General features: G+C 42.2%; 1 pseudogene; it reads left to right on the top strand.

Moving 5' to 3' along the window:
- The window catches only part of LOC118841620, a 180,391-nt pseudogene that overhangs the window by 142,814 nt on the left and 12,333 nt on the right, over nt 1-25,244 (top strand).

The following is a 25,244-nucleotide window of genomic DNA, read 5'->3' as shown; positions in this document are numbered from 1 at the left end:
CCTTTTCATTAGGAAGGTCTGTAATTTCCTTATTTCATTGAATGTCCATCTCCTTGCCTGAAAAATTATGCTTAGTTTTGCTGGGTAGTCGATCCTTGGTTGTAGTCCCAGCTCCTTTGCCCTTCAGAATATCATATTCCAATTTCTCCTGTCTTTTAATTTGGAAGCTGAGACATCCTGCATGATCCTGACTGTTGTTCCACGAGATTTGAATTGTTTCTTTTTGGCTGCTTGCAGTATTTTCTCTTTGACTTGTAGTTCTGAAATTTGGCTATAATATTTTTTGGTGTTTTCAGTTTGGGATGTTTCAGGGGGTGATCGGCGAATTCTTTCAATGGCTATTTTGCCCTCTGGTTCTAGCACCTCTGGGCAGTTGTCTTTGATAATTTCTTTGAAGATACTGTCAAGGCTCTTTTTTCCATTGTGGATTTCCGGTAGACCAATAACTCTTAAGTTGTCTCTCTTCAATCTATTTTCCAGGTCCATTGTTTTCCCAATCAGATATCACATTTTTTTTTCTATTTTTTCATTCTTTACATTTTGTTTTAGTACTTCTTGATGCCTCATAGATTCATTAGCTTCCACTTGCTCAACTCTTAATTTTTAGTTAGTGTTGAGTTAGTGTTTTCATTTTGCTATTGAGTCTCCTTTTCCAATTGGTTGATTTTACCTCTCAGGGTGTCATTTTCTCTACTTAGATTCTGAATCTCCATAGCTATTTTGCCAATCTTTTTCTTTAGGGACTTGGTTTCATCAGTCGATTTTTTTTCCATTTTTTCTTTCACCTCCCTAATTTGGTTTTTTAAATCCTCCTTTAGCTCTTCCAGCAATGCTTTTTAGGCTGGAGACCAATTCACATTATGTTTTGAGGTATCAGATGTAGCTGTAGTGTCATTGCTATCCTCTTCCAAATTGGTATTTTGCTCATTCCTGTCTCCATAAAAAGAATCAATGGTTCTCAGTCTTTTTTTGTATTCTTCATGTTGGTTAGCCTTTTTCTGGCTTTACAATAAATTTCTGCCTTTGGTGTTCAGGGCTCTCTGTCCCAGCTTTCTTACTCTGGGGATTGTGAGTCTAGTTGTTGTCTTTGTGAATTATAGCCTTCAGTTTCCTGAGGTGTGGGGGAGGGGTCTGGCTCCCTGATGTCTCTTTCCCTAGGGGTGCTCTCCAGCAATGTTGCTCTGTGGTTCTTTTTGTGGTAGCTAAGAATTGGAAATCAAAGGTATGCCCATAAATTGGAGAATGGCTGAACAAGCTGTGGTATATGAAGGTAATGGAATACTATTGTGCTATAAGAAATGGGGATGATACGGACTTCATAACAACCTGGAAAAACCTACACAACATAATGCTGAGTGAGCGAAGCAGAGCCAGGAGAACATTATAAACAACCACAGATACATGGATTCTCTAAGGCCCAACCCTGACAGACTTTTGTCTTCTCAGCAACACAAGGTACAAAGACAACTCCAAAGGACTCATGATGGAGAATGCTATCTACATCCAGAGAAAGAACTATGAAGTATGAATGCAGATTGAGATGCACTTCATGCTAGCCTTTCCCCCCACTTTTTTTTTCTTTTTCCCTCTTTTGTTTTTGTTTTTGGGTTGGTTTTTTTTGGTCCTGTTTCTTCTTTCTTATGATTCATTTTATTGATTACAATTCTTCTCCATAACTTGACTAGTGTGTAAATTAATTCAATGCAAAGTTATACATGGAAGTTATATGGGATTCCATGCTATCTTGGGGAGGGAGGGGAGAAGGGAGGCAAGAAAGTTATATACAACAGAGTGTGGTAAACTAAAAATAAAAAAAAATTAAAAAAAATTAAAACTTTTACTTAGACTGCTTCTCCAACTCCCCATTGAACTGTGCTCATTAAAGAGATATAATTACTAAAAAGAGCTGTAGTCAACATGATGCCTCTCTTGTTCTGGGGCAAGTCTTTGGTCAAAGATACTTCCCTAACAACCTTACAGGCTGCTTCTAAGGATCAAATGAAAGAATGAATGTGAAAATGTTTTGTATCTATTACATATAAATCATATAAAACTAAGCTATCATGATTTTGTCTGAAAAAGATATATGGTAGATTGCTTTGACAACATTGCAATGTTCTGCATTGCCACTTTCCTCCATTTGCTCAACCAAGTGATGATATATCAGGCAGGCATTCTCTAAGACAGCTGGGGTGGGCCAAGCACTGGAAGGGAAAACCCTCAAAGGCCTCAATTGATTATTTACAGGTTGCTCCTGACATTAGGATCCATCATTGTACTGGTTCTAATCCTGAGCAGAGCAAGAGGAGAGGGGTGAACTTCTATTGTCCATTATATGTGCAGCCTCAAGGTACCTGAGGTCAATGCGGTGACCCTATGGTATAGGGTTGTCATTCATCCTTGAGAAGGATACATTCCGATCTTTCGTTTCCAATGCTCTTTATGACTGTATCTCTTGTCAGAGAAAGTCTGGCTAGTCTGCTGCTGCTCAGAATGATCCTGTTGGGAATAGGGTAAGGAAGGAAAAAAGACACAACTAGAAAAATGCAGATGGAGCCTTTGAAAAATACAGCATTGCTTGAGGTTAGAACAGGCTTAAAATCATAGCAATAAATTAATCTTTCCTTCACATAGCAAACCACATCTATCTAAAATTAAGAGGTAACATATGTAATGGAGAAACACTAAAATCCATTATCATGGCTGTAATTTGATATACTTTTAGAAAATCTAGCTACAGCAATAAGAGAAGAAAATTGGGGGAATAAACAGGGGAAATGTAGGCAAAATTATCTTTGCTGATGGTAAGATCACTTACTTAGAGAATCCTAGACATGGAAGGACAAAATCAATTAAAGCAATTAATAATATGATCAGGACCATATGATCAGAGATGTAGGGCTGGAAGGGAACTGTGAGGCCATAGCACATAATTCCTTTATTTTATAGGTGAGTAAACTGAGTCCTAGAGTGGTTCAGTGAGGTTTTTTTGGTAATTGAGCAAGTTTAGCCTAGAGAATAGAACAATGTGTGTTGGTGGGAGAGCAGGGGACATGAGAGACATCTTCAAGTATGTCACAGAATCACAGAGTTTCAGAGTGGAAAGGGACACAAGGAATATTTTTTCTAAGCCATTCTAGAATAAGATTTTTTGTTTTTACAATTTACCAGCCCGTGGTCACCAAACTCTGCTTAAAAATGTTTATTTAAGATCCCAGTTTCTCCAATTCCATTCCATCTTTGGGTAGATATAATTGTCAGGAATTTTTCCTGCAATCAAGCCTAAATTTTCTCCTTATCAATATACATCCTCTGTTCCTCATTCTGCATTCCAGGAGAAGAACCAGCCTGATTCCTCTTTCACATGAAAGCCCATTGGAAGTAGCTATCCTATGTGGCAATTAGGAAGCATAGTGGAAGGTGTACTGGACTCAGAGTCAGGAAGACTTGACTTGAAATGTAGCCTCAGATGCTCGCCTTGTGACACTGGGCAGGTCAATGAATCTCTGACTGTTCCTGGCAAAGATACTGAAGTGGTTTATCATTTCCTCCTCCAGCTCATTTTACAGATGAGGACACTGAGGCCAACAGGGTTAAGTGACTTGCCCAGGGTCATAGAGTAACCATCTGAGGTCGGATTTGAACTCAGGTCTTCCAGTTTCCAGGCCCAGTGGTCTATCTACTATGCCACCTAGCTGCCGTTATTAAGTATTTACTATGTGCCAAACACTGCAAAGTGTTGGCAATATAAATACAGATGGAAAAACAGTTCATGCCCTCAAAGAGCTTCCATTCTAATGTGGGGAGACAGCACTCATAAGGGAATGGTGACCCAGGTGGAGCACTTTGTTTTGGAAAGCTTTTGGGATGGTAAGTGGGGGTATTGGGGTATATGTAGATTGACACACCTAGGAATAGTGGCAAAGTGGATTTTTTTTATGGATGGATAGAAAGAGCATGCATTATATGTGGTGACTCAGTCTCCAGCCTAGCTGTCTCTGGCTCCAAGAGAGAATCCCCGTTAGGGTGGGGCCAATTCCAACCCTGACAAGTACATAATGAGGTACCAGCAGGAACCAGGGCAGTCCCCCAAACCCCTGATCTTTGAAGCTTCTTACCTGTAATATTGGGTACCTGCCCAGTTCAGTCGTACTGGGACTGGGATAGATTTCCCTTTTGCTACCAGTGCTGTGGAGGCCATTTACTCTCAATTACTACTCTTGAAAATGTAATGATGTTATTCTCCCACAATGTTCAGCCCTGAATAAAAGCTTCCCCAGGCTGCTCAGCCCCTTATTTCTGGGGAGTAGGTGCTTCCCCAAAGGACACAGACATTTATGGGAGGACCAGCAGAGGCCTTCCCAATGGGATGTAACCTGAGGTAAGCTTCAAAGGAAGCTGGGGATTCTGCCTGGTAGAGGTGGGGAGGGCTTGGTTAGAATGCCACCCCTTAGAATCCCTGAGTTCCCTTGAAAAGCCCAAAAAGCTCTTAATGGTCATCTCAGAAATAAGCTTTATCACTAAGCCAAGCAGATATAGAAGTGTACACACACACACACATACACACACTTCTTTTGGCTTTATGTTTCATCCTGAAACTTTCCCTTTCCTCCCCAGTAGAAGTAACAAGAAGCAAGGTGATATCCCTTTCTGTTTCTGTACTGGGAGGATGAGGGTCAGTCTATGCCTAAGGCTCCACACCCCAACACCGTAACTTTTACAGCCTTTCAGCCCCTCCCTGCCCAGCCCTGCCCATTGCCAGATAAGGTCCAGGAGGGGAGGGGATTGTCTTTGCTGTTGTTCAAAACAAAGCCAGAAGGATCATTAAGGATTCTGTGCTGGGGTATTGAGCTTCCCCTTCCCCCAAAAGCCATCCCACCTTCAGTTCTTCTTTGGCCTCTTCCCTAATTTCCTGCTATCTTTGTGTCCTGGGACCAACATGTCCTGCTTTCTGCACAACTCCCCTTCCCAATTGAACCTGGGTTTTAAGGGGTGAAGAGGGAAACAGTGGAACCTCCCAGTGGATGGATTTCAATTGCTTAATCAGCTAAACCTCTTGACTTGGAGGCAGATGCGAAGGTTTATATAAGTTGGTAGAGAAGGTTTATAACATGTGCTGTAACCTATGACTTGGGACCCAGGTGTCCTGATTTCCTGGCCTCAGCTCTCATTAAGATCCAGCTGTCTTCTAGAAAGAGACTATCTCTTGGGAAATTAAAACAAGGCAGAGGGAAATGCCTCCTCAATGTTATGTTTGGGGTATGGAATGTCAAGGATAGAGAGGGGCCAAGGTGGTAAATGTCTTCAATTTGGAGGAGAGTTAAGTGGAAGTGGGTAAGTCTGGAGCCCAGGTTATAAAGAAGAAAGAGGTGGCTGAGGGGGAAGGGGATCCAGGGAGGGGAATGGTGGGGAGAACCAGGAGGGATGTAGGATGGACGTATTGTTGTGGGGAAGAAGATGAGGGTGGCAGGAGGAGAGGTTGAAGACCAGGAGATTGTGCTGAGGAGGTTTGGAATCTCAGAGCAGAGTAGGGGAGGGGGAGAAAGAGAGGTGGTAGAGCAATGGGGGAGGGGAGCTCTCCAAGATGATTGGGCTAGTGGGTGGTAGCCCCTGGTAGAATTCTGTCCCTGGGGTGAAGATTGGAAGCCTGGGAAGAAGAGATATCATTCTAAAAGATGGAGGGGAGGGCAGGGTAGGACTCTTGGGATTAGGAGGACCTAGCCTGAATGGGTTGGCTGGAAGTAGAAGCACTAGGAGCTGAGATATTTCTAGCTTCTGGAGCCAGCTCTGGGTATGCAGGTGCCAGGTGGGTCTGAAAGAAGGCCTGTCCCCTACCTTGCTTCTGCTGGCTGCCATTTCCATTGGACCTCTCTTCATCCTCTGACCTCTTGATGAGTATCCTCCAGGTTGCCAGGAGTAGGCCTTCATCCAAGTCCTGGCTCCCAAGGTGGTCCCTGCTACTTGTCCAGGCTCCTTGCAATATTTCTAAGGAACTAGAGGTCTATCCCCAGTTTTACAATTGGTTCACAGTTTCCTGACCCACATATCTCACCCATAGTATCTGATGGAGGTAAAGCTCTGGGTCTTGAGTCTTTGAGGTTCTGGCTGGTCTCATTTCATCTGGGGTCCCAAGCCCCTTCTGCCTCTTGGGTCACTGTAGGAGTGTGGAGGAGGGGCATGAGGCCAAAGGGAAGGAGTTAGACTGGGTGGCAAGCCTTCTCCCTGTCCAGGACAAGCTCACTTCTAATCCTTACTCTTCCTGATGTCCTCAGATGTTGGTAGCGTCTTTGAAGCCACAGAGAATGGCCCCTAGGACCCAGAAATCCTCATCCCAGGTAAGTGCAGTCCACCCACAGATCAGACCAGCACCAGCAAAGGTGGAATCCAAGAAAGCCAAGGGACCCTTTAAAGGGAGATCATTTCTTCATGCAAAATTCACTTGAAGTTTGACAATATGTTTACAAATTATAAAGATAAGAATTAAAAGGATTATTGAATCAAAATGACTCATGGTATCTGAATGCATTTAGTCTAGATTGATAAGTGGATAAAGTAATATTTTATGTAAGATAATTTAAAAAATACATTCAACTGAATTGATGTTATTTGATTGACACATTTATAATCTTTATATTATTAAACTTCTAATGTTTCTTTTATTGTAATTTTTTTTTCTAAATTGAAAAATTATTCTTAGAGGCTAATCTAATTGTATCCTTAGGAAATCAACTCTTCTTTTGAACTCAATGATGCTAAATCATGAGTTAAGCTGATAGAGTATGTAGCTACAATGTTTAAAACCTTCTGTATATAATTAGGTATATTTTGCTTCAAAATCAATAATATTAATAAGAGAACTTTCTGTTTGGGAAAAGTCAAAAGGAGCCTGTAAATTCTCCTTATGCGGGGTGTTCTTTGGTGACTCAGCACTTAGATATCTTGGGACATTCTTTTCGACAAGGCCATAAAATCTTATCATTTTGGAAAGAAGTTATCTAAAGAGAGTAACGTAGTGGGTTAGGAAACTTATAAAATTCTACCTGGAATATCATGTGTGGAAGCTACATGTTGGAGCCATCTCAGTCTTAGGGGATCCCAGCCTTGACTCAAATTAGAACCCCCTGCTTGAATACAATTGATATTTTACATCTTAGAATGCAGAAAATAAGAAAATGGCTCCAATCCTCATGATGTTGTGACTCACTCATGGTAATCCAACAAGCATTGATCATGTGCCAGGCATTGTGCCAAGTGCTGGGGGTACAAAGTGGGGTGAAATAACTCCTGCCCTCAAAGAGCTCGCTTTCTAAACTACACCCATTGGTTTAGTCAAGTTAATAAGTCAACAAGATTTATTAAGTATCTGGTGTGAACCAAGCAACCTATAGGTGCTTGGGAGGCCAAGAATTGAAAAGGAAAAAGGAGGCATTTTGTAAATAACTACATCTATACATACATACATACACACATAGAAAATCAGAAGCCAGGATCTACAGCGAATTGAGTTCTGGGCCTTGATTCAGGGAAACCTGTGGTCAAATCTGACCTCAGACTCTTCCTAGAGAGTCATTCTCAATTTTCTCTACTGTAAAGTGGTAACAGTGGGACCTGCCAATATAACAGTTAGTGTTAGGATAAGATAAGATAATATTTGTAAAGTACTTGTGGCTGGAACAGAGTAGACACTGGTAGAAGATGGGGGGTCAGGAGTGTTGAATGAGGAAGAGAGGTCAAATAGCATTAGGGCTGAGAAAAGACCAACAAATCTGGCAATGTCCAATGATCACTTTGGAGAGAGCACTTTCAGGAGAGTGAAGATGAAAGCCCATTGGTAAAGGCTTAAGGAATAAATGGGGGGCAGAAAGGTGGCCCAGTGGATAGAGCCCTGGGCATGGAATCAGGAAGACTCATCTTCATGATTTCAAATCTGGCCTGAGGTATGTTAATCTGAAAGTTTGGTTAAAGGAGGCAAACAAGCTAGGTGATAGAAAAAAATTCATATCACTTATTAATTTATTCATTCCCTTTAAACTTAGCGGATACATGCATGCACGGAGTCAGACCTGAATCTGACTGCCTGAACAAAGGAATGAAAAAACTTATATACATTCTTTTTAGGAGACTCAGAAGTCTGTGTTACCGCACTTTTGTCATCCCCATGTATGTTTAACCATGATCCAAGAGGATTTTCCTTAATAGAATACAATAACCTAAGAGTGCTGACAAGGGTCAGTTGAAACTACAACCCAGTGTTTCTGTGTTTCATTAACATTCATAACACAGTGTATGCCCGTAAAATATTAAGTGAGGTAGTCTCTCGGGATTAGGGTCTCATCCTTCAATGGTTAACAGGGGAAGGAATGTTCTTAGGTCAGCCGGATCTGGCCTCGTTAACAGAGAAAAGATATTCTCTGAGCAAACTTGAGGGAACTAAGAAGCCCAGATCGAGGCTCTTCTTCCAGCTGATTATTAATTCAGGCTCTCAGTCTTATTGAAATTAAAAAAATGATATAAAATATTCCACAGGTACTAACTGTGTGATCCTGAGCAAGTCACTTAACTTTGCTGGCCTGTTTCCTCATCTGGAAAATGAGCTGCAGATGGAAATGGCAAAGTACTCCAGTATCTTTGCCCAGAAAACCCCCAACGAGGTCTTCAAGAGTTATACAGGAATGACAATGGAGGAGAAAAGGTTTATATGAAAAGGTTTTCAGAAGAAGAGAATGCAAGAAGTTTTCTTTTTTTGGGGTGGGGGAGGGGGTATCTGTTAACATTGATACTTATAGCTATTAATAATTTGGATCAGACTGATGTCCTTAGGTCAGTGATCCAAATGATACAGGAAAAAAAATTATATTGAGACACAGGAAATAAGATGGTGGGGTGTTTGGGAAGCCTTACAATTTGTTCCTCCCTGCAAAAATGGGTTACCCTTCAGGTGTGGCTGATTGCTCCTCTCTGAGAATTAAGGAATGTGAATCTCTATGGGCTTCAACTGCCTCTAGTACTCTTGGACAGAAAATCAAAACCACTCAAGCAGGATCACCCAGCTAGGGGTCCTTTTGGGGAGAGCAAACCACCTGTTTTTTAGGAGGAGAAAAAGAGGAGAGAATTGTCTTTTGGGGAGGTGCTCAGTCTAAATTGGTTTCTGTTTACAGGTAAATGAAACAGGGGTCCCAGGTAAAACTGGTGAGCAAGCAGATGGAGTTGGGGAAGAAAGGGTTGGAATAATCATCTAATTCAACTGTGCCTTTAGTTCTCACTAGGATAGACCACACTTTTGAGCTTAACTGAGAAATGGGTGTCCTGTCAGTGAGGTGAATTTTAGTGTAAGATGTATTTTAGTGTGTGCAAGGTGGATTTCAGTTATATTTCTTAGAGTTCAGTTTCCCAAGATCCATGACGATAAGAATCTCAGTTTCCCCAGACTCATGGTTCAAAATATCTACACCAAGCTTGCCCAGCATTATATAATGATAAACAATATAATCATGTATGGTGAGATTGTTAGCAGCTACTGCAACTGTGCGGTGAGATACAGGGATGAGGTGACATACGCTTGTGAGGCTATCATTGGCAATATGCCTTCTTTGTTGCCCTATAAAACAGGTGGGCATGATAAGGTCAGGGAACCATATGTTGAGGTTTAGGGGTTCTCAGGATCTCAAAATACTGACATGCCAGAATGAATTTGATTGAAGCCTTCTTACAGCCAAAGAAAAACAAAGTTTATTAAAGAGTCACCATATTGGGTAGTTTTAAGAAATGTCACTATTCGTAACGCTCTATTGACAAGTGGGCTGGATTCAATCTGCTGAGGTATTCTGAATCTGAGCACCTTCATGGAGGCAAGATGGATCTTAAATACAGAAAGACTGTGGGAGGGATCTAGGGGTGATTCTGGGATGATGGGAGGAGGGATTTAGGGAGGGTCTTGAGGAGGAGTCTAAGGAGGATCTTGATGGGACTGGGGTGACTAGAGGTCAGACTCCAGGAACGGGATTACGGGTGGGAAATTGCTAAAGGTTACCTGGAGATGACAGACAATGGAGGGCTAGGCTAGTTTAAGGGTAACAGATTTGGGCATATATATTTTGGTAGGATCAAGGGTCAGGAGTAGCTGGACAATGGAGGGCTAGGTAGGTTTAGGGTAACAGATTTGGGTCTAGCAATAATGAAAGGCTTAGGGCCTCAGACAAATGTCTCATCAAGTGGGAAGGTTCTAGGACAGTTCAAGGTTGCTCCCAGACCCTATACCCCATCAGGCATTGGTCAGTGAGTGGGGGAACCTTTATGGTTGAATGCACAAGTTGTGCCTGACTCCATTGACCCCATCTATATATAAGGGTAGTTGCCCCCCCTTCTCGCCTGCTTCTATGAGAAGGGAGATTAGGGAATGCTGTAGGAGTTGGTGCTCATTCTCAGCAATACTGTGTTAGAGAAAACTAGACTAGAATAAAGCTTATTATTAACCCTTTCAAAGCTGTCTTTCCTGTCTGAGCAGATCAAGACTGAAACTGTGCTAGCAGCCATTCTGTGTGCTAGTGTTATTTGTGTAACATGTCCATTACAGAGTAGAATCAATTATTAAATGATACAGCATCATTTTAGTTTTTCTCACTATTCATTACATCATACTATAATTTCCATTCATCTCCTATAATCTAAATTAATCTGACCCTTAATTCCTATCCCTTACTAGCCAACAGGATGCCTTTACCCTGTGCTTAAATGTGACCTATGGTTCAATGCTTGGGCAGGGGTTTCTCTATCTCTTCTATCAGTTCACATAATGTCCCCTATCTTGAGCTTTCCAAGCTTCTAGAGCAGCAGTTGGGAACCTATAGCCTTTGGGTCCTTATTTGTCCTTTCTTGGCCTTGTCCCACACAAAAGCTGTGCAACAGTTGAGTACTTCTTGTTCCCCAAATGAAAGGGATTGCAAGGTGGGAGAGCATCCTGTGGAGACTAGTTGGAGACATTGCATCCAGTGGGAAGAAGTTTTTCAAGAAATAATTATGAAGTGCCTACTATGTCTAGGGCCCTGTGCCTAGGAGAGGTCATAGAAAAAGAACCAAAAAGCAGTGTTTGCCCTCAGGGAGCTGTTGCAACTATCTGCTAGTAGCTGCTGTAGGGGTGTAAGACCCACCAAAAACAGGCACACACAGAAAGCTGGCAACACAGGTTCTTTTCATCTGCTTTACTAAGGAAAGCAACATTGAGGGGTTAACAATCTTACTGTAATGCAACATAGAAATATCACTCACTCAGCTCAGGGGGAAAAGCCAGCACCTGAGCTTCAGATCAAATACAAACAAATTACAAACATCAACAGACAGACCTTGTCTGATTCAAATCTCGATGCACAGTTACCAGAGTTTAACAAAGTCCTCACATCAGGGTTTGCAAGCTGGAAGGCTCTTAACTACAGCTGCCCAGGGTCTCCACATCATCACTCCTCCAAGAGTGACAGCCCTAAGCAAATAGCTCTGCTCTCTCTTTTTATACACTCTTTAGCTGTCATCAAAGGTCATCTGAGCTACCAGAACTCAGGCTCCTACTATTGGCTCTGGTCTTAGCAACTCCCCTTAGGACCCTGAGGGCTTCATGCCCACACAGGCTTAGCACCTAGTAGATAGGGGTTTGGGCCTGGGCTTTAGCACCTAGTAAGATTCAATCAAGGACACCCAACTTAATTGATATTACAGGAGCTCACAGTCTAATGGGGATGACAACAAGCACACAAATATGTACACATAAGCTACAGACCGATATACAGGATATAATGAAAAGGAGGAAGGCACTAGGATGAAGAGGAGTTGAGAAAGGCTTCCTACACTACAGCAGTTGGGATTTTAGTTGAGGCTTGAAGGAACCTGGGAGGCCAAAATGAGGAGGCAGAGAATTCCAGCCATTTTGGAGAGCCAGAGAAAATGCCCTGAGCCCTGAGATGGAGTGTCTTCTTCCTGGCATAACAAGACCAGTGTCATTGGATCCAAGAGCAGGTAGCAGGAAGTAAGGTTTAAGAAGACTGAATAAGTTGGTGATGGCTGGGTCATGGTGAGTTGTCAAAGCAAAATAAAAAACAAAATCCTCAGATGAAAGTGTTTGGGTAGTCACTGGTCAATAAGTGTTTATTAAGACCCTAATATGTGCCAGGCACTGTGTTAAGGGCTGGGAATTCAAATAGAAAAGGAGACTGTCCTGTCCCCATGGCATTTACACTTTCAAGGGGAAGACAACACACAAAAGGGATTTTGATCAAAAGATACCAGACAGTAGGACATGGTGGCAAAGTCTGTCAGAAATAGTGCAGCCAGGTGTGGAACTGTGTGAACTGACCCTCTCCTTATGTGGAGTTTTGGAGTACATGAGCTCTCCCCAAGATGGGGAAGAGAGAATGTGGGAGGATACGGGTGGAAAGAGATGTGGAAATGCTTCTATTAAGAGCAAGATAGGGATACAATAGATAACAGTTAACCCTTCCGCATCACGACTTTCTCCATCATGGTTTCAATATATAGCATTTTGATGTAAGAAATTAAATGGGAATTATGTGGAAAATACAGGTGACACAGAGCTATGACCAAATCCTTCATCCAAATTTTAAGGTACGGTAAACACCTCATGAAAGAAAATGAACAAATTCAGACTGCATCTCTGGTACTAGAAGAAGGGCTAAAATATTTTCTGCAGATTTTCCAGATTGCTGGGGTACAGGGCCCTTAGTCCACATTATGTGGAAGGTATAACTATAATTATAAATTAATGAAAGGATGACCTTTTGGCCAGTGATTGCTCTAAATATGAACAAACACAGTAAGATAAAGAATAATAACTAAGGAGACCCAGCTTTTAGTTCTTGGGAATCTAAAAAATTAAGAAATGTCTAATAAATTCTTTAATTGTACAGAAGCCCAATAATATAAATATAAAGGAAGCTATAAGTGAAATATAGAATAAAATTTAACATAAATCAGATATTTTTAATAAGAAATAAAAATGCAAAAAAGTCAAAAGAGATTTTTATTGACAAGAAAGGAATAGAACTTTGAATAAAGTGAATCTTATCATCGTGCTTGTAATGGAAGAGCATCATATGCCAAGTACTTTGGCCAAATCTGTGTGTCCTGGTGTCATTTCTGAAAAATAGATGAGCCCTCCCAAACATTAAAGGATTTGCAGAAATCTCTTATGCTATCCATCAGCCTGCCTCTTGACTCCTGATCTCAATCTTCTAGATTTCTGGCAGCTGGTTTTAATAATTGTTTCTCATAAATAAGTTGTACAAGTCTTTTCTGTGCATTACCTCTCACCTCAGTTGATAAAATATTACCTTTTTAGTGAATGAACCCTTCTTTCCCCACATTGTTATTCTTAATTCTCTATAAATATTGAAATGAGTGAAACATGGGGATTAAAAATTGCCCCACCTAACAGAAATTGAGGTAGAGCTCTGACCCAATGGCACTTTATTAAAGGGCCTGTGACCTTCTCTAATGAAGTGGACCTCCAATCATCCTCCCTATCTCAAATGCTCCCTTCCTCCTGGGCCTTAATTTTTATAGTGCCTGATATCCAGACAAGATAGGTGGAGCAGACCAAAATATCTAGATTCTCATTGGTGGATAGACCTTGCCCTTGACACTCCAGGAAGGTCTACACAAAATACAGAATCCTATTGGCTGACAAATGACAACAAATGACAGATCACCACCTAGACAGTCACTCCCTGTCTATTGGCACCTGGTAGCCCTCAAGTTCTGGCAATAGGGGAGGTGTTGAGATGTGATGGCCTATCCTATTTTACTGCCCTGGACCCGGCCAGATTGTCTTTATTTCATTATAAAATGTATCAATAAAAGCTGGTTCCATCTTGAATTCCTTCCTGACCTAAGGTGATGAACCCCTCAATATGTTTCCACCTTTGCGTTTTTAATCAGGATGAAAGCCTGAGTGTAGAATTTACCAGGTCCTTTGTAGTTTTCTCAAAGAGTAAATTATTATTATTCATTTTAAAGCAAAATATAGCCAATTAAATAGAGAACAGTTTGGAGACATTGTAACCACAGTCTTACAACTTAATTGATAATTTCACAGCACTCAGATCAAAAGATAAGTTCCTTTCTTAAGAGTGCAATTGCATCTCTGTCTCGAAATCTTTTTTTTTTCAAATTAAGAGCATGTATAGGATGGTTCCCCCAAATGAGACAAATTTGGAGCATAATAACAATATAAACAATGCTACAATGTTAATACAGGAATCAAAATTGCTAGTCAAATCCCATCAATTCATTTGATTATCTTGGTTAGAATTACCTTTAATGTTTGACCCTCTGGGCTGATTACATTCAGAGAGGAGCCAAGGGGAATTCTGATCCAGTTACATTTAATTCTTACTCCTTCAGTTCCTAAACACATGCCCTTAAAAACCAAATTTTAAGTGTACTTTACATTAAGGGTGGCTCTGCCCTTAGCTAGTTAAATATCCCAATTATCCTGCTGGGATCTGACTTTAAAGGAGCCACATTCTAATTTAAACTAGGAGAAATGTGCTAATCAAACTGACTGCATTTTGTAAACAAACCTGCATTCTGAAACAGAGGTCTGTTTGGCTGCGAATCCCTGGCTAGCCTGGAAATGTGCTGGTTGCCTCTTCCTTGTTCTCCCCCTCCCAACTCCTGAAGTCCTGAATCTTTCATCCAATGAGAACTCAGGTGGTAGGGTTATGGGGGAGGAGGAGCTCTCAAAGATGACCAGCCTGATAGGTGATGGCCAAGCTCTGGGGTGGAGTTTGGAGGGCTGGGAGGAGTCTAGGGCCAAAGAGGGGCCATCCCAGTGGCTGGGCCCAGGCATTCCTGGTGATGGAGGGCAGGGCTTGGGGAGGAGCGGCATAAAGGTTCCTGAGCATCTGGCCCTGGGTGTGATTGGAGGAAACAGCCCTTCTTGAGGCCTCAGAGGGTGGGAGGACCCTCCCAGAGTGGGCTGGCTGAAAACTGGAACTTGTGCTGAGAGTGGTCAGCTTCTTCCCTTGCAGGTGAACTTTCTCTGCCTTTGCTGGAGCTGAGATCTATCTGCCGTCTTCACTCTGAGCTGAGATCACACTGCCTTCACTTGGACCTGAGATCTCTGCCTTTTGGACCGCAGCCCTGTAGGTGCAGGTTCCAGGTAGGTCTGAGCCAGCCCCTCACAGATCTGCTGGCTTCTGCCGGCTCTTTATACCATTATGTCTCTTCCTCCTCCTCTGACCCTGTGGTGAGTCTAGCTCCAGGTCCACGTGTAGCTTCCCACTGCTGTCTTCTTTCCAGACTCCCAATCACTTCTCAGAAGTCTGCGGTCACCATCCCGAGATTTAAGATTGCTCCCCTTTTCCCAAAATGTAAACCTTACCCACGGGGACCCAGGAATCCTGTCTTGAGTGAAAGACAAGTGAAAGGCTTGAGTGAACCTCCAAATGGAAGGATAAAGGGCCACAATGAAAGGACAATGGAACGGATTATTGAGTGTCTAGGTGGGCATGTGTGGGAAAGTTCAGGAGCTGAGTTGCTCTTATGGGGTCCAGGTCCCATAGGTAGTCAGAGGGAGATCTCTGATTCAGGAGCCACTGAAGCTCTGATTGTTCTCGTCCCTTCTGGGATCCCAAGCCCCTTCTGCCTCTTGGTTGTCTGCAGGACAATGGGAGAAAGGAAGGGGAAAGAAGAGGAGTAGGAGAGGGTGGGACCATCTTCTTTTTCAACTGAACCCTACCTCTGGGTTTCATTCTCTGTCCTGAGGACAGGGCTTCACCCTCTGTCAATCCTTGTAGGCCAGCCTCCTGCCTGGGGATCCTTCTCCCTCCCCTGCTCAGTCAGCAGAAGACCAAGGCTTGGCCCAAGCAAGGAGCATGAAGCCAGAGGGAATGGCCCCTGGGAGCCACAGACCCCTACCCCAGGTGAGTGCCCTCTTTCTCCAGACTTGACTAACATCCACAAAAGAGGCCATTTCCTTAGACAAAGAGCATTGTTTATGATGCTGGCCATCCCCTACCTGTGCATTGGTTCTTTACAAAAATAGGCAGGAAATTGAAAACTGTAGTCATAACACCACCCTGTTCTCTGTACTTTGAACTGATCCATGGCACATTAGCATCACAATCACTCACTACCTCCTAACCCTACCCCCAGTTGTTGCCCTCCTCTGTGAGGGTTTTTTTTTTTTTTTAAGTTTTCTCTCATGATCCCTGTCACAAGGATCTCTCTGTTCTGTAGGGGTCTTGTCTTTGCTCCTTTATCCATGCCTAGCTCCCCTCCCCCACATATTCATAGAACTGCTTCCCTTTCCCCTTTGCCTCTTTGTCCAAGTTCTCTCTGCCAGACGTGGAAGACAGGATACTCTGCTTATCCCACAGGGGGTGAGCTGCAGAAGTGGCTCTGTCTGGTGCACACTGAATGGCCCCTGTCTTGTAGCTGGTTTGACCCTGAAGGTCACACTGAGAAGGCAGTGAGGGGTGAAAGGAGCAAATACTGTGAGCAGGGCTGGGGGTGTTCCTGGCCTGTTGCATACTCTGGTCCAGTGTTTCTGGAAAATATGTCAACTCAAGAAAACAGGTTGAGTGGACTTCTGGGTCACATTTACACCTTCAAAGGCCCTTACCAGAGCTATTTGGAGGAGGCCAAAGAAAAGAGTACCTTTTTAAACTGTTAGTCAATTAGCATTTGTTAAGGGACTAGCATTTGCCTTGAGAGGATATAGGGAAAGGGCTGAGTTTGGGGAACTATTCAATGTTCTGAGAGTTTTCTTTTCCAATGGTAGAAAGGGGGGTACTAAAGGAAATGCTCAGTTCTTGTCAAAGAGGTATCAGGCTCAAAGTCAAAGACACAATGGAGTGATTTACTTTCTCCCCAAAATCCACTTTTGACCATCTTCACAACAGGCCTATAGTGTTGGTGTTCTTATTTTTTTTATTTCCCACTTCAAGAAACTGACGCCAACAGAGTTTCAATGACTTACCAACCAGGGTCACATAACTAGTCAGTATCTGAGGCTGGATTTGAATTCAGATCTTTGTGATCTCCCCTTCTATTTCATAGCTCCATCAACAATGTATTAGTGTGCCCATCTTCCCACAACTCCTGTAACACTGACTGGTCCCATTTTTTATGATTTTTGTCAATTTTGCAGAGTATGAGATGAAACTTCAGTGTTGTTTTGGTTTATTATTCTCTTATTAGTGGTTTAGAGCATTTTTCCATATGGTTGGAAATACTTGGTAATTCTGAGAATTTTTTGTTCATATCTTTTGACCATTTATCTATTGGGGAATGGCTATTTGTTGTTTTTCAGTTGTTTCACTCATGTCTGACTTTGTGATACATTGGGGTTTTTTTGGCAGAGATACTGGAGTGGTTTGCCATTTCTTTCTCCAGTGCATTTTACATAGGAGGAACTATGATAAACAGGGTGAAGTGACTTGCCCAGGGTCACATTGCTGCTAAGTGTCTGAGGCTAAATTTAAACTCAGATCCTTCTGATTCCAGTCCTGGCACTCTATCTATTGTACCACCTTACTGCCATTGGCTATTTGTCTTTTGTAAAATAGTGTTTCATTTTTCCCCAATTACATATAAAAACATTTTTCATTCCTAAATTCTGAGGTCATAATTCTCTACCTGCCTCTTTCCTCTTACCCCTCCTGCATAGGGTAAACCATCAGAAGCAGATTATACTTATGAAATCATATAAAACATTTCCATAGTAGTCATTTTGTGAAAGAAAACTTGAATCGAAAAGAAAGAAAGTAAAAAATAGTATGATTTGGGTCTCTATTCTGACTCAATCAGTTCTTTCTATGGAAAAAGAGCATTTTTCATCATGAGTCCCTTGGGATTGTCTTAGTTCATGGTATCTCTGAGAATGCCTAAGTTATTCACTGTTGTTCATCATACAGTATTGCTGTTAGTTTGTACAGTGTTCGTTCTGCATCAGTTCGTATAAGTCTTTGTAGGTGTTTCTGAAATCATCGTCCTTATCGTTTCCTGTAACAATAGCATTCCACTGCAATCATATACCACAATTTGTAAAGGCATTGCCCAATTAAAGGGCATCTCCTCAATTTCTAATTCTTTGCCACCAAAAAAGACCTGCTATAAATGCCCTCCTATAAATAGGTCCTTTTCTCTGAGTTTAAAAAATCTTTCGTGTATACTGACTTATTAGGGTTATTGCTGGGTCAAAGGATATGCAGTTTTATAGCCTTTTGAGTATAGTTCCAAATTGCTCTCCATAATGGTTGGATCAGTTCACAAATCCAAGAACAGTGCATTAGTGTCCCAGTTTTCCTACTTCCCTCCAGTATTTATCATTTTCCTTTTCTATTTTATTACTCAATTTAATAGATATGTGGTAGTAACTTAGAGTTGTTTTAATTTGTATTTCTCTAATGAGTACTGATTTAGGGAATTTTTATATGAATATAAATAGCTTTGATTTGTTTGTATGAAAACTGCCTATTCATACCCTTTGACCATTTATCAGTTGGGTTGTGACTTGTATTCTTATACATTTAACTCAGTGCTCTATATATTTGAGAAATGAGGCCTTTATCAGAGATACTTGGTGCAAATTTTTTCCCAGTTGTAAGCTTTCCTTCTAATCTTGGTTGCATTCATTTTGTTTCTGCAAAAATATCCTTTTTAGTTTAATACAGTCAAAATTATCCATTTTATATCTAGTAATGCTGTTTATGGGCAAGTAAATTCCATTCATAGTTACCATTTTGATAACTGTGTATTTCCTTCCATTCTATTTCCCCTTATCTCTCTTTCCCTTTCCCTCTCTCCTCACTGGTGTTTTGCTTCTGACAAATGCCTCCCCCTACCACCCTTTCATTGTGTCAGTCCCCTCTGTCTTATCCCTGTCTCTTTTTAGTTCTGTGTAGGATGAAATAGATTTCTATACCTATCTAAATGTTTATGTTGTTCCCTTTTTGAGCCAATTTTGATGAGAGTAAGGCTCAAGTCCCCCATACCCACCTCCCCCATCTTCCCATTCAGTGTAAGATCCCTTCTTTGCTTCTTTTACATGAGATAATTCACTCCCTTCTACCATTCTCTTCCTTCTTGGTGTGCAATTCTCTTTCTCACCCTTTAATTTTATTTTCCTGAATATCATCCCATCACAGTCAATGTATACTCCTTCTAATTGCCCTAATAGTCCTACAGTGTCGGCGGCCAGATGGGATGTGCCCCACTTTGGCACCCCGTACTCCCCGACTACCGCCTATCACTCACCCTGCCCTCGGGTCTTCGGACGTCTCCGGCTCCTCTCGGGGGATGCGAGAGGAGAATCACCAGGCAGTACGCCGGAGTCAACAAGCAGCTTTATTGCATGGCGTACCAGAAATCTCACACAAATCCCACTGACCCTCTCTGGGGAGCGCCTTATATTGGGTGTTTCGGGTTGGCTCCTCCCCAGTTCCTCCCCGAGGGTGGAGCTCCTCCAGTAAGAGCCGCCCCGGTACTGACGTGGTGGAAGCCACACAGGCACCGCCGCGTCAGCAGGTCCAGACTCCCTGGCGTCTCACTACCCTCTCGGGGGGCCCAGGTCCAGAGCACCCCTAACAACTCCCCCTTTTTGTTTTATGAGCGGCGCAGAACCCCAATCATACAAGAAGTCAGGCAGGGTAAGCACAAACAGGTGAGAAGGGCAAGGACGAGGACAAACCCCCCAATGGAGGCCCATTGGAGTAATTGATGGACATGAAGAGTGTCCCACCAGTCCTTGGCGTTGTTACAGTTCTTGTCCCGGTCGCCATTGAATTGTAGATTCGGGGTAAGGGCCCAATGCGTGGGAGTCACTGCCAGGGGTGGCAAGACGGCAGGAGCAGCTGTGGATGGGGTCGCCAACTGGATCATGGCAAGCAGGCAGCTAAGGGCGTTGTTGAAGGCAGCCCTCTGTCTCTGGACGGTCCTGTTCTTCCGCCGCGGCCTCCTTCCCCTGGGGCATCGACGGGGGCGCAACCTCACCGACCCGGCGGAGGGGCACCCAGATTTGTTCTCCCGTGGCGTCATCTGTAGAGACACAAAGATACCCTCTCCCTCTGATTACGACCCTTCCCGGCCTGTGCCACTCCCCTTTCTCATCTTTCCACCATACCGTGCTGCCTTGAAGGCACGCAGTTGGTGGTGTCTCCTTTTGGCCTGGTTCCTGTTTTTCACACCGGTCCCCAGCATAGTATTTTAACGCGGGTGTGAGGCCATCGTCACGGAATTGCAGTAAAGGTGGCTGTAGCAAGCTGCGCATGGGTCAGCCTCCCCGCCATTCCCCCTTTTTGTTTTATGACAATAGGACTCACATACATAAGGGATTTAATTAAACATCTTTCATTCTCTACGTGAAACTTGTCCCGGTGTAAAGGCTAAATATTAGAATCCTTTCTATTTATTGTACATAAACTTTCAGTTCCTCAGCAAGCCAAGTGCATTGTTTAGGACCCACATAACTCAAGCAAGTTCTTTTTCTGGGCTGATGACCTTGCCCGTGCAGAGAGTGCAGAGAGTTTCCAAGGGCCTTGGCAATGTTACAAAATAAGGAGAAGCAACATGGTCTCTAGGAAGGGGTTACATAGAGAACTCTGTGTGCTATCTGTTGCTGTTCCTCTGAGCAAACTTATTCAAGGTCGAGTCTTACCAAAAATTATGCAAAGGAGTGCACAAAACTTTCCTTCATAAAGAATCTCTCTTTCTCAGACAGCTTATAATTTATCCTGATATTATTAATTTCCACCTTCTCCACATAATTAAAAAAAGGAAAACTAAACTCACCATAGTAAATACTATCTCTAAACAACAACATCAATAGCTTAATTAATGATCTCACAAATTTCCCAAACGATAGCAAAACAATTAAAGACAAAATTTGGTAATTTAAGATTTCTCAAATTACAATTCGGAACCTAATAACAGTTAGATTATAAAAGAAATTGCGTTTCTAACAACACAGATGATATAGCTGCTTACCAATTTACGCAATAAGAAAAATTTGAGACGTATAACAAAATATCAAAAAACCATAATTATCATCCATTTAAACTTGAAAACCAAGACCAATTAATTTCCATTTTGGTGGCTTTACCGCAGTCAGATATGACCCCAAATTGCTTAAGACAGAGAATCATTCATCTCATTACCAAAACTTCACATTGAAGAAAATCCACATAAAATTAATATAAAGCAATTATTTTTAACTTAAAACAGTTTACATTTAAATAGCATGTATCTTATTACAATTATGCGATCTTTGTAACATCCCTGGGAATGGATTCCACCACCATTCCCTTATTGAACAGCAAACTACAGTAAATAGAATTTTCTTGGGGCTATATAGTTATAATTAATTGAACAGCAATCATAACAACTCATAATAAGCAACATCTTTACCCTAATCAATATTCGTATAAAATTTAATAGAACCCACCCACAAATCTAGGTCAAAAGGTGGGTGACATAATTTCTTTTATCTCTTCAGAACTTAATTGGTTTTTAACACTAAAACAGTAATCCCAAATAACCTAGTTAACAATCTTACAAGTTTCCTAAGTGCTGGCAGAAGTGTTTTAGCTGTGATCTTAACAAGGTAGGGTTAGCAAGGCTGAGAAAGTAACTTAACCAGTTTTACACAATTGTTTTCATTTTGTAGTTTCACCAAAATTCAAATTAAAGATCACTTTGTCTAATCTCATATCTAGTCACTTAAATTTTACAACGTAGGAGAATTTTACTACAATTCAGAAGTACAATAGAAAAATTTCAGATGACATTAACTGCATTCCCAAATCATTACATACATTAGGCTTACCAAGCATAGAGGCTTTTCTTCTCCTCATAGTTGCAGAGCCTGGCTGTGGACTGAGGGGGGGAAGGTGCTGGGAAGCTGCAGAGTCCAGCACCTGAATTAAAGGTCTAAGGAATCATTGAGGAGGGTCCCTGAGAGATCTTTAATAAAAGGGCCTAAATAAGAAAAAGCAGCTTGTACACAGGGCAATTATTTTGAAAAGAAGCCAACTCTCTATTGTATATTTGCGAATCACTTTTTAAACTTTCCAAGTAGCAAACGTAGGAAAATCACAGCGAGCTAGGAATGTTTTCACCCAGGCGGACTGGGTTATATCTATGGAGATAATTCCTATCCGAAGAAGTATTTTTGTTTCTCAGGACTACAGTAACAGTCAGTAACAGTCCTTTGGGTACACTATGTTCAGATTGGCTTTCACGTTTGGCTTTCATTTCTCTGTTTTGGAAGCTTTAAACCACTTGTTTCAAATTCAAACAGGAATGAGGGTCACTAAATTGCACATAAGGATCTCTGTAGTTGTATATTGAAAAGTACTTACTAACTCTATAGATTTAATACCGTTATGTCATTAAATATTTTCCAACTTTTTTATCTATACTAGTCTCATGGTGATTCTCATTCACCACACAGGAATTAAAACATCTTTGTATATACTTCTGACATAGAGCTGGAATTCTTAACCCCCCAAGGAGTCTACGGATTGGAGGGGGATACAGAATATCTTTTGTCATATAAACTGATTTTTCTTCACATTCATACGTGCATTATTATTTTGAAAAAGGTTTTATATCTTAATGGTTCTAATTTTTTCTCAAGTAAATTTTACTTCTGTGTTTACTCCTTAAAAACCTTTTTGGAAGTGAGAACTTTGAATTTGCCAGTCTAAGGTGAGTGGGACTCTGGAAAAGATCCAGTGGTACCATGTCCCTTTCTCCTCATACTGGGGAGCTCAAAGTGTCTCTTTAGTAGAGATTCATGCATTTTCCGAATTTGCCTTAGTGCCAAATGGTATGAGAAATTCTGACTTTATCTTAAGCATCAAATCAGGAGTAACACATTTGAATTTCAGGGAAAAGGTCCCCGCCTCCTTTCTTATCTCTTCTCACATCCCAAATTGGCCAGATTTGGGATGAAGGGAGAAAGAAAGAGCATTATTTCCAACAACTATAAACCGTTAAACAAGAAGACATTTTCCTCTCTCCTTCTCCCCCCCCTCCCCCCCCCCCCGAAGAGACTGGAGTCAGGGAGGGAGAGAAAGAGATAGTGAACATTACAGGGTGTCAGATTACACACACAGAAACACCACACACAGAAACACAGATACAGCACACAGACACAGAGACAAAAAACACAGAGAGGATTTTTTGAATCCTATGCACAAATTGCTTGGCCCTCTGCTGTAACGGAGGCCAGGTGCCGTGCTTTATTGGGACTAACTTCTTCAGAACTTTACTTCATTCTTTCCTTTTTCTGGTATCTTGTCCTTGGAGTCTACCAAGTGTGCAAGTTCCTCCTCTTGCTCTGTTCCGGTAGCCACATCTGTACTTCGGGGAGTGATTGTACACCCCTGATCTTGGCCATCTTGTATATGAGTCTTATGAATGTGGCCTGATCCGTGGCGGTTCCTAAGCACTCCGCCTGCCGCGGAGATGGGCAGATCCACCCCGGTGTGCTCCAGCCACGGGCTGACCACCCAGATCTTCTCCACCCACTCTCTACATGTCCTTATGTAACTGTTAACGCCTTGTTCTTTGCAGACCTTGTAGATCTGGCAGGCGAGTACGCCTTTGTCCTCCGGCTCAACACGGGCTTCACAGACCTTTGGTCCCATCTTCCCAAGGGCTCAACCTGTCTCCTTGGGGCTGCCTGGTCTTCCGCTCCCCTTATCTATGGGGAGCAGGAGCGGCCTCACTGGACGAGCCCCACGTTGGGCGCCAGCTGTCGGCGGCCGGACTGGATGTGCCCCACTTTGGCACCCCGTACTCCCCGACTACCGCCTATCACTCACCCTGCCCTCGGGTCTTCGGACGTCTCCGGCTCCTCTCGGGGGATGCGAGAGGAGAATCACCAGGCAGTACGCCGGAGTCAACAAGCAGCTTTATTGCATGGCGTACCAGAAATCTCACACAAATCCCACTGACCCTCTCTGGGGAGCGCCTTATATTGGGTGTTTCGGGTTGGCTCCTCCCCAGTTCCTCCCCGAGGGTGGAGCTCCTCCAGTAAGAGCCGCCCCGGTACTGACGTGGTGGAAGCCACACAGGCACCGCCGCGTCAGCAGGTCCAGACTCCCTGGCGTCTCACTACCCTCTCGGGGGGCCCAGGTCCAGAGCGCCCCTAACACTACAGGTCTGAAGAGTTACAGGTATCATCTTCCAATGTAGGAATGTAAACAATTTAACCTTATTGAATCTCTTCTGTTTCCTCTTTCCTGATTGTTTTTTGATGTTTCTCTTGTGTCTTGCATTTGAAGGTCAAATTTTTGTTCAGCTCTGATCTTTTCAACAGGAATGCTTGATTATCCTCTATTCATACACTAAGTTTTTTTGGCTATGTGATGCTTGGTCATAATCCTAGTTCCTTTGTCTTGCTGAATATCATTTTCCACACGCTCTGATTTTTTTTAATGTAAAAGCTACTCACTTTTGTGTTAGCCTGATTGTGACTCCATGACATTTGAATTGCTTCTTTCTAGCTGTTAGTACTCTTCTCCTTCACCTGGGAGCACTGGAATTTGGTGGTAACATTCCTGGGAGTTTTCATTTTCGATCTTTTTTAGGAGGTGATTGGTGGATTGGTGGATTCTTTCAATTTCCATTTTACCCTCTGGCTCTTAAGATATCAGTTCTCTTCTCTTTGATAATTTCTTTGCCAAGAAATTACCAAATGGGGTCATGGAGGATCCGACATGACTGAAGCAAAAATAGTCACATCTATATAGAATGTATTGTAGAGTATTGTGTAAGATGTTGGTCCAATCCTAATTTCCTTCTAGACTGCTTTCCAGCTTTTTTCAGCAGTTTTTTTTTAACCATATAAGGAATTTTACCCTAAGTAGTCTTTTTTCCACTTTATCAAACATGGAGTTACTGAGTTCTAATGATTTTCAATCTCCTTTGTTTAATCTGTTTCAATCATTTATCTCTCTCCCCCTCCCTCCCTGCATCCCTTTCTCTGTCTCTCTGTCTCTCTCTCTCCAATACCACAGGATTTTGATGAGCAATGCTGTATACTCTATTTTGATGTTTGGAAGTCCCCCTCCCCCTCTATCCTTACTTCTTTTCATCATTCCCCTTGATGTTATTGTAGGTCTTTTATTTTTCCAAATAAATTTTGTTATTTTCTTCAGCTCTGTAGAATATCTCCTTCATAATTTTGTTATTATTTGTTATTATTATTGATGTTGTTGTTCAGTCAT

This window comes from Trichosurus vulpecula, chromosome 3 (assembly GCF_011100635.1).
Source record: "Trichosurus vulpecula isolate mTriVul1 chromosome 3, mTriVul1.pri, whole genome shotgun sequence".
Taxonomy (NCBI): Eukaryota; Metazoa; Chordata; class Mammalia; order Diprotodontia; family Phalangeridae; genus Trichosurus; species Trichosurus vulpecula.
This window is presented reverse-complemented; position numbering and strand designations above follow the sequence as displayed.